This window comes from Silene latifolia, chromosome Y (genome assembly GCF_048544455.1).
Source record: "Silene latifolia isolate original U9 population chromosome Y, ASM4854445v1, whole genome shotgun sequence".
Classification (NCBI taxonomy): domain Eukaryota; kingdom Viridiplantae; phylum Streptophyta; class Magnoliopsida; order Caryophyllales; family Caryophyllaceae; genus Silene; species Silene latifolia.
In genome coordinates, this window is record NC_133538.1 from 479,593,700 (window position 1) to 479,602,193 (window position 8,494).

The 8,494-nt window shown below is 39.3% G+C and overlaps 1 non-coding gene across 1 annotated transcript; it reads left to right on the top strand.

The window, feature by feature from the left end:
• The first annotated feature begins 228 nt into the window (after positions 1 to 228).
• LOC141634813 (small nucleolar RNA R71) lies at positions 229 to 335 on the top strand. The gene has a single exon (XR_012539534.1). It is a non-coding gene; the product is annotated as a small nucleolar RNA R71 (small nucleolar RNA).
• Positions 336 to 8,494: the final 8,159 nt, after the last annotated feature.

Genomic DNA, 8,494 nt, shown 5'->3' on the forward strand with positions numbered 1-8,494 from the left:
CTAAGTTGAGCACCCAATTGAGTAATGGAGTCCACTTCATGCTTTCCTCCTCTAGTAGCCTTGCCAGGTCTATTATATTGTGAGTTATGGACCGCCATTTCCTCAATTTTGTTCCAAGTTTGATTGTCATCAACTTCGGTGAACATTCCATTTGATCCCATGTTGAGAATGTTCCTTGAATCTTCATAAAGACCATTCCAAAATTGTTGTACCAAGAACCACTAGCTAAGTCCATGATGAGGACATGAACGACAAATTCCCTTGAATCGCTCCCAAGCTTCATACAAAGATTCTTCATCCCTTTTCTTAAAGCCCGTAATTTGAGCTCTTAGCATGTTAGTCTTTTCCGGTGGATAGAACTTTTTGTAGAAAGCTAGAGCCAACTTTTTCCAAGAATCAATTCCGAGAGTAGCCTTATCAAGGCCTTTCAACCATTGTTTTGCGGTGCCAATTAGAGAAAAAGGAAATAAGACCCATCGAATTTGGTCTTGAGTTACACTGGTTTGAGAAATCGCATCACAATAGTCACAAAAAGTCTCCATATGAGAGTGACGGTCTTCACTTGGCATCCCCCCAAATTGGCTTCTTTCGACTAATTGGATAAATGCGGATTTGGCAATAAAATTTCCGGTTAGATGTTGTGGTGTCGGAGTACCATTGGGTAGGTTCTCCTCGGTGGGTACGGAATGTTATGAAAACTTAGGCATTGTGGGTTGATTTTGTGTTGGGTTCTCCTCACCCTCGCTTGCAAAAGGGTTGATGAACTCAATAGTATTTGGTTGAATATCTACAACCTCAGAAATACCTCTCAAAGTTCTCCTAGCAAGTCTTTTATTGGTTGTCAAAGTTCTTTTAATTTCGTGATCAAAGGGTAACAAGTCACCTTGTGATCTTCTAGACATGCAAAATATCAAACAACTCGAAAATAATTAGAACAAACCTTGAGGAGTTTTACTTCCCCAAGGCAAAGAAAGACACAACTAATAACAATGTAAGAAAATCTAAATCAGGTTAACACCGTCCCCGGCAACGACGCCATTTTTGGTCGTGTTTCCTCGTGGAGTTTAGTTTTCAGTACTTGTCGTTGAGAGCACCTAGACCAAAACACAATTTATAACTTCACAAATAACTCTACAATTAGTAAAGAGGCAAGTAAAGGTCGGATCCCAAGGGACGGGAATTGAGATGAGATTTCTATTGCAACTAGCGGTGTCTAAGGGTGTCACAATTGGGGTTTGAAGTAGAAGATCACTAAACTAAATAGCAATGAAAGTAAACAAGTAAGATGAATTAAAAGGGATGTAAAGAATTGATAAAAGGCACTAGGGTGTCATGGGGTCATAAGGGATTCATGGGAATTGATCATACAAACATATTCTCAAGTTATAAGCAAGCAATTATTGTTGTGATGGATCGAGGTTGTTTATATCTTACAATCTTAGGAAAGTTTGGGTCCCGGAGCCGAATCGATTAGATTGTACAACACCTACAAGTCGACTTAATCTTCCCTACTCAACAATATGCATGGTCTAATGAGACTCGAGTTGGTTTATGTCTTACAAGTCTCATTGAAAAGATAGGTGATGGGTAAAAAATGCAAGGATTCATAGGCTCATATTTCATCAAACATAACATGTGCATAAGTTGAGATCACAACAAGCAAGCAAATAAACTATAAAAGCATATTAATTTAAGCATGAATCATTCCCCATGTTGGTTTCCCCTAATTGCCCATTAACCCTAGCCTAGGAAACTACTCACTCATTATCATGTTGAACATGCTAGCAAGGTTGTCAATCATAATAACAAAGTGAAACATGATGAATAAATGAAAGTGATTAACAATAATTAAAAAGGGATTAAGAGAATTATACCTACTAATGATTCCAATAATAAAGCAAAGAATAAAAGAAGTACTTGATGCTTGATTGGAAGGTTGTCAATCTCCCAATAATAACCCAAATAATATTCGATTACACAAAATAAAGGATGAACAAGAGAGAGATTAAGGAAATAAAACTTGTATTAAAACTTGATTGAATGTTGATTACGAGTTTAAAGAGAGATTTGATTGATATTAACTACTCTAAAGATTGCTAGGAAGAACATGCTCTTCTAATTAGACTAATGGGGTATTTATAGTGGGGATTAGGTGCATGAATTAGGGTTAACTAAGGGCTTAAATGACGATTAAGTCCCTTGTTGAGGAATCGCCGGTCTCTAGGGAGACTCTGGTCTCTAGAAAAAGATGTGCATCCTTCCTTGAAGCTTGTAGAAGACGAAATGGGACTGTCTGGGAATCCGGGCATCTTTAGCACGGGACGGGCGGATTTGGCAGCTCCTGGACGGGCGTCCAAAGGGTGAAGACGGGCGTCTTCTGGAGGTTCTGCCCGGGCGTCTTGTGGGGGAAGACGCTCGGATTGCGGGGTGGTGGACGGGCGTCTTCTAAGCAATCCGCACGGATTGTCAGGCAGTTTCGTTCCTTCTTCTTTTCTTCCTTTTTCTTCATAAAATCCTTGAGGATTTCCTCGGGGATGCATGGATCTTTTCTCATCATTGCCCATCTACTATAGTATGTACAAAGGCCTTCTAATATTGTCTCTCCTTGATGCTTGTCATTGAATTCAATCAATTTAGTCTCATTTTGCCATGAAAATGCAAGGTTTGCACTCCTTTCCTACCAAGGACACAAAACCTCAAAGAATATGCAAAACAAAGAACTAAAGACAATAAATGACCCAAATATGCACTAAAAAGCATGGGAACAAGGCTAATTCGGGGACTAAATATGCTCTAATTATGGTCACATCAACTGTACTTGGGAAGGAGGCTTGCCCATTGTGTGTGTGTGTGGGGGGGGGGGGATGTTGAATCATAATATTTGAAGCATTATCGCAAGCATGTGTACAGGGGAAATCGTCGATGGTTATGCCCTCATCATCATTATCGTAAGCTTCACAAGGCGTTTAATGGGTGTCCTCAGCAATGTGGGAGTCCTCATATTTTGAATGGTCATGAACTGTATGAGAAAGTGAAATATATTGAGATAACGTATGGGAAGAAAGGACCTAAGTTGTCTACTCGTGGTTATTAAAAAAAAAACCATATTTTTTACCAATGTTCCGTTCTCTCGTGACCCCCCGGTTAGACATTGCCTAGATTTTATCCACATTGAAAAGAACTTTTGTGATAATATAATCAATACTCTGCTGAATGTTCCGGGTAGGTGTGGACACGGGGGCCCACGGGGTCGCTTGAGAAGACAAGCATTTACATTTGTGAAATTGCCACCAATTTATTATGGAAAATTGGAAACCGTTCAAATATTTCGCGTCATGTCAAGACACAAAGTAGTGACATAGACACTAAGAACTCATTACCCTTAGCATTCTACGTCTGGAATGACTCTCGTGGATGCCAATGAACACGGATGTTCACAAAGATCTGGAGTAAGAGGTGAGGTTACGTATTAGGAAGCTCTTTTGATCGAACACCTAATCCCGCCCGCCTCGATAACGGCCTCTACTAATGATAGGGGAAATTATCTATACTTGATATGTATTCCATTATATGCATGCAATGCAACATCCAACGTTTTAAACCTAGCATGTGAGAATTAACTAAGTCGATGAACAAGTAATTTAGCATACACTAGGGTCGAGGGACGGATTTAAGGTTGAATACATGTGAAACCAAACAAACGATAATAAAGAGTACAATAAAATAAACAATAACAAAAAAAATTACAATAATTACATTGGTTTAATGATTTACGTCGAAAATATGTTTAAAACGGATAATTTTAGAAAAGAAAAAAGGAAAATAATTAAGATTAGAAAACGAACAGATTAGTGGTGATATATAGTCGATTAATGCATAAGCTAATAAACTAGGTCAAAGCAAGAATGGAAGTTCAGAGACAGAAATCACCCCGGAAAAGGCGCAGCAGTGCTGCGTCCCTTGGAAGAGGTGCAGTGGTCACTACGTCTGTTCCTGAGGTGAGTTCTGGCTGGGAAGCCGGAACTGCATATCGTTAGTGTTCATTGGTGATTTTAATGATCGATTATTGACATTTGACTCGAGTAAAGGTGATTTAACAGATTATTTACATGTGAATTTGTCATAAAAGCAATAAAGAACGAACTTAAATTAATTAGAACGAATTTAGAATTAATTATAGCGAGTTAAGGTGATTTATAGACTAATTAGAAATTAATTAGGTTTATTTATACAAATTAATGAGGTTAGATGATGATAAATAGATGAAATATACAAAAGGCGAATTCCAGAGATTTGATATGAACAAATCGAATCTCTAAAACCCGGGTTTGATTGTAATGACTAAAATCCTCAAATATTGACTACTTGGGATTTAAATCGGATATTTAAAGGGGTGATAAATAATTATGAATTATGTATTATAATTATGAAGAAAATAAGAAAAGACGAATAAACGAGACGAATCAACAAAGAACAAAGGAAAAAGAAGAGAGGCAGAAACTGCGACAGCCTAAGGAAGAGGCGCAGCAGATGTTGCGATTCTTCGAAGGGGCGTAGCAGTTGCTACGTTTCTTCTCGACGTCTGTTTTCTGTTAATTCGCAAAAATAAGTTTGATAAAAGGGTTTTAAAAATGTTTTCGACGTAAACCTTATAATAATTTATACAATAACAAAATACAATAATAAAACATGGGATTTACACCCTCAGACTTACATGTTTGACGAAACGAGATTAACTAAGTTAATGATTAATGATTGCTCGACTCGAATGTATGATGAAAGTTCCCCCGTAAGAGGAATTAAATAAAATTGATTTGATTAATTGAGTGGAGTTGGTCAAATTGGTCGGTCCTGCAAAATGAGATTGGTACCCAGAAGGATCCGAGCTTACGTGTCGAAAGTTCAAGCACATAGACGTCAATAAGAAAAGAGCGAGGTCTTAGAATACAAAGGGAGAAGAGAAGGGCGGACACTCGCGTGAGAAATATGAGGAACGAAGGTCTCTATTTATACTAATCATACGGAGGAATTAGGGTTACGGTAAAACGTTGGAAACAAATCTCGAAAAGATTTGAAAATACGCAGAAAAGAGCTGGGGAAGAGGCGCAGCAACCACTACGACCCTTGGAAGAGGCGCAGCAGGTGCTGCGTCCTTTCTCCAGAAGTTTTCTCCTGCGGAAGAAAGATTTTCCGCACTTCTATTATGGAATTGCGGTAGATCTCAACTTCCTTATTCTTTATCATAAAATTTCTGGATATATTTTACCAAAAGATGAAAAGATTAAAATTATGGAATAGAAATATCCGGAATATTCCAGAACATTCCGACTCAGCATTTTAAACGGTTTATTAGAATATGAAGATGGTTTTTGTCTCGGACTCCAAATTAAGTCTAATTACTGTCAAAACGGCCGTAATGGCGCGTAGATGACGACCAATGGGTAGACACGAGTATTTGAGCTATCACTTGACAATAAACTTATGAACTGTCATAAATCGTTCCGTGTACCAAACATGCGGCCCAATCATCACCTGGTGGTTTGCGGGAGGTGCAGAAATGAGGTATCTACAGAGCCCCCACTTTGTCTTAGGCTTGGACAAGGCGAAAGTCAAAGTATAGCTATCGGGTCAATCGAAGATTACAACCTGACGACTATGGCGACGCGAGGCGACTCAAGGGGTCTGAGCCAAGGACCTGTCGTCGGGAATATTTTAGAGTCTGTCGACTATCGGGGAGGGTCGTTTAAAGTCCATTAGACTACATAAAGAAGAAAAAACCATACGTGATACTTCTTTCTGTGTCGAACTCCGAGGGGAAATATTGAAGGGCAGCAGGACGTCGGTAGAAACTGCTGGGTGGAATCTGCTTGCGTCGTCTCAAGCGAACTCCGGCAAAGAAAACTTGAGGTTGAATCTGCTTGCGTCGGTCTCAAGCGAACTCCATATCTCGAGAAGAACAATTGGCTATCATGAACTCTCGCTGGGAAAATAATCGAGGCATGTCAAAACACCGTCAGAGAAAACCCGCTCGTTGTTGCAAGCGAAGTCTTGATGAAATACTGCGGCAATTCACAGTTTGCTCGAATGTAAGGTACTGCAACAATTCACAGTCTGCTCGAAGGTAAGGGTCCGGACAAAGAATAAATATCAAACAGACCAAATCCACGATATATGGTATTTGAGAATAGGCGCACCAAAGATGGGCCCACGAATAACGAACTTGTAACGAATTTTTGAAAATTGAATTGGAGGGAAGCTGAGGAAGAGGTGCAGCAAGAGCTGCGACTCTTGGAAAAGGCGCAGTATCTGCTGCGTCCTTTCCTTGGTTCGTCCCTGTCTGAGTAAAAACTCGACAGAACCCGTGTTTATTCATTATAACAAAACATAAATTCTCTTAAAATTCTCAAATTCCAACGACATTCCGCCAAAACTTGATCAAAATCTTGCATTAATCATGACTAATCGAGGTATGTGTCTTATCCTTGCTTAAACATCCGCATTTGGCTTAATTTGGACCGAAAAAATTAGGGTTTTTAACCCAATTAATTCGAAAATTTGGGGCTTTTCCTCCAAATGGATTTGCCTTGTGAAATTGATATTAGAAATGGATAATTGGTAGTGTAAGGAACATAAGCATGTATTCTTTTTGAATTTTCATTGAGTATTGAGCATTTGAGTAGAATTGAGACGGTTTCTCAACTGTTTCGAAAATTGCTTCGAAAATGGCCTTAGGATTGCTGATTTGTGATGAAATTTGGTATTTGGGATCCTTGTGTGATGGGTAAACTTCCTACCATCCTATATTTCTGATTTGTGACGGCCTATTCAGGACACTTTTCTAGGGCATAATCGCCGTTATAGCGACATGCTGCCGAAATTTTGACTCAAACCCAAAACTAGGCTCGAACTTAGACTTGACTTGATCCATTTTACCACATGAGTGATCGGGTTTTGAAGGAAATGGCCAAAGATGGCGGGAAAAGACCATATTCATAGCTTGAAAGGCATGGAATTCACTTTGACCGAGGCCCGTCGTCATTTGACGCGGCCTGATTTGCTCTAATTTTGCAGGTGACATTGCTTCTACGTCAGGGAGGGCTCCCATGGACGTGGACACCGACTTTGACCATTCTCTTACTTTTGAGGAGGTGTTCGAGGAGGCATTTGCTGAGCAGGTTGCTGAGGAGGAGGTTCCGAGGCGGGCTAACGTCGGATAAGGCGCTCGCCAGCTAGCAAGGGCACCTGAGTAGGCAGAGAAATGGGATGGTCACCATCTCATTTGGGCAGCGGAGAGTCAGCTGTCTTACAGGACGGTGAAGAGTTTGGTAAGCCGCGAGCTTGTCATTCTCTCATCGTCTTTCTTTATTCATTTTTCGTTTCATTTCTCTTTTGATTTGGGCTAAAGATACCTTTGCATTGAATCTGTTGGGGTTGGTGTCCTTAACAGTTAGTGCAAGGACTTATAAATCTCTAAAAGGATCAAAGGGCATACTTTTGGTATTATTATCAGTTGATCCACGTTTATCAATAACGGTTGGCTTGCTAGATAAGTTTGACGTTATTGTCATACAGATGGCGGTGATCAACTGGTCCCTAAAAGTCACACCTATAGGATACGTTTGAGAGACGTGACAGTATGAAAATACAGTCATGTAGATGCCAATTTTGACTAACCAGTTAGTCCGAGTTATTTGACTAGTAATTAGTCAAAATGTGATGTTGAGATATTATATTTAATACGGATTAAATAAAATGGGCTAAGGCGAATTAAACAGTTAATTCGTAAATTAAATATAAACGATTATATTTAATTAATGTATATTGAATAAATTATACAATATCGTCTTTGTCGGACATGTATTAATACTTCAACTAACCCGTGTTATTAGTTGATGTTTTAATAGCCGATAACCGATGACGATTTATAAAAACCGCGTCGTATACATTTTAGCGAAATTTATCGGACCACGAGTTTAATAAGGAGGAATTGGACAAGCCCACTCCCCCTCATTAAAACCCACGGCCGAATGAAGGAACAAGAGGAGAGTTTCTTCTCCTTTTGAAACCTAATCATTCATTCTCGAAAATATTAGGGTTTCGGAACATTTTCTCTGAAATTCCTAGATCTCACATCTGTAAAACCTCACAATAGCTCTCTCGATATTGCAAGTCAATTAGAGAGCATTTCTAGCACAAGGGCATAGTCTCAGACGGTCTTGGGTGCAACGATTAGGAGGAAATCTCTGTTGATTTCTGTTCTTTACGCCGCACTATAAAGGACCCGAGGTTGATTCTTAATCTTTATCGTTTCATTGTTGTATTTCGTTTATGACCATATTTCACATGTTAAATTTGCGTTATAATCCTTAAATTTAAAGGGTCTTATACGGATATTACCCCACAAGTGGTATCAGAGCGAGGCCACGTAAATTTTCATTGTGATTTTTCATAAAACGATTTGAAACGGTTGTTTTTGTCTAGAAAACCGTGCCTT